Source organism: Morone saxatilis, unplaced genomic scaffold (genome assembly GCF_004916995.1).
Source record: "Morone saxatilis isolate NCDOM2014 unplaced genomic scaffold, NCSU_SB_2.0 Contig16, whole genome shotgun sequence".
Lineage (NCBI taxonomy): Eukaryota > Metazoa > Chordata > Actinopteri > Moronidae > Morone > Morone saxatilis.
The window spans coordinates 4474251-4476223 of record NW_023339718.1 but is presented as its reverse complement, the minus strand read 5'-3'; the positions used below and the strand labels follow the sequence as shown (position 1 = coordinate 4476223).

General features: G+C 38.6%; 1 protein-coding gene across 6 annotated transcripts in view; it reads right to left on the bottom strand.

Annotated features, from left to right (window-relative positions):
• ncor2 (nuclear receptor corepressor 2) overlaps positions 1–1973 on the bottom strand; it is a gene marked incomplete at both ends in the record, with an annotated part of 104538 nt that extends 102565 nt beyond the window's left edge. For all 6 annotated transcript variants that reach the window (XM_035658165.1, XM_035658171.1, XM_035658170.1 and 3 more), the window contains 1 exon segment: positions 1770–1973.

Genomic DNA, 1973 nt, shown 5'->3' with positions numbered 1-1973 from the left:
TGTGGGATCAATAATCTTATCTTAATTTTCTCCAGTGGAAAAGTAAAGGTAAGTAAGGAGAATGCTTAATTTGGTAGTCGTCTAGTATTGATTCTTCTGTGGCTCATTTCATAACGATCCTCACTGCCTGAAGCCGAGCAGCAGAAGTTAAGTGTCAATGTGCAAACACCGCCGGCCTGTTCCTGCTCAACATGCAAAAGAAGGGTTACATGTCACTGCTGATACCACAGGGCATTTATCCTTTAAAAACAACAAACTGTGGCATAAATTAAGAGTTCAGCCGCTTCTCCACCGCTGCCGATCACCTACCTGACAACAGAGTGACATTCGGGTCAACAGCAACCGAAGCAGGTGGAAAGTACGCGTTTATACAGATCAGGAGGAATAAAATATGGATTAATAACCTGAGATAAAGTAGAAAAATTAACAGTAGTGAAAGCGTGGGTGTGTCGCTCAGGTTGTGGCGTGTTAATACACACATACACTCCTACGATTGGGTTTAATTTTGAGGCCTTTAATCTGATTTAATGTGTCTGATTTCAATTTAACAAATATTAAGTTATAAAAGCAAAAAAATAAATAAAAAAACAAGTATTTTACTCGATTAATGTGCAATATTCTGCTTTATTCGGTCACTAATAATGCATTTTTTAAGGATTTACCTCTCAACATTAACATTATTATTCAGTCTCATACATATATTTCTTTCTTCTATATGTTGTATTATAATACACACTTTTAAAACATATTTTCTGTATTTATTGCGGTTAGATGTTGTAATATAATACATATTTTTAAGGTTTTTTACCATTATTATTTCCATTTCTCTTATATTTCCAAAGAGTGCATGTGTGTTTTATTTATTGGTATTAGTTCATTTATATATTCATTCATCTTTTACGTTTTCATTATCTCCTGTACAGACATTTATGGGAATTAGAAATTAATTAAAGACGAATATCTAAACAATGATTATGTGAGATCCAATTAAAATGTTGAAAAAGGAGATCAGGTCGTTTAAAACGAGTAAATTTATGAATTTTAAGCAGATTATTTTCTGTTTACGTGACTTTTTATACAATTATCCGTCTGTATTGTGTATTTTGTTATCATTTCACGTGTTTTGTGAGCAGCTCAGGGATCAATAAAGTACTCCTGATCCTGTGTGTCACATTTACAAACAAACAAACAAACAAACAAACAAACAAACATGAAAAACAACAAGCTTTGTGTCTCCAACAGCACAAAAAAACAACAACAACTATTGTTTACAAACACGAAAACAAGCGTTGGTGTGCAGCTAACGAAGCTAGCCACACTGGGGAGTTGCCATTGTTTGTCGACGCGGTGACAAACACAGTAAACAACAACAAAATGGATCAAATGTAAATAAAAACATGACAGCTAGCTCGGGTTAGCTTAGCTTAGCTTAGCTTCGGCTAGCACGGTTAGCTCCCCCAGCTAGCGTAGCCTAGCCGTGTAAGCACGTGTTCCTGATTTTATAACACAATTAGTGAGTCAGAAACGAGTGTGGCGGCAACGTGAGCAACCGGCAACTTTAACAAAAACTGCTCTTTTATTTAAAAAAAAAAAAAATCACAAACTCCCCCTCCCAGCTAGTTAGCGTAGCTTCAACCGTAACGTATAGCCTCGAAAAGGTCAATACTGCTGTGTATGTTCTCCCCCTTCCTCCTCCTCCTCCTCCTCCTCCTCTCGCAACAACAGCACAGACAGACCAACGGACGACCAGGCTACGGGGGCTAACCAACCTTAGCGGCGGGGCAGCGGAGATCATCCGTCGGTGTAGTCGTTCAGAAGCGACCGATCAAAGAGGAGCGAGAGACAGAGAGAGAAATCCTCCACACTCCGACCCGACGTCGCTTTAAAGATCTCCCCTCTTCGGTTCAGAGTCTCGCCCCCGATTCCCGATTTAATCCAAATGAAAGAGTAGGGTTTTTTTTGTGTGTGTGTGT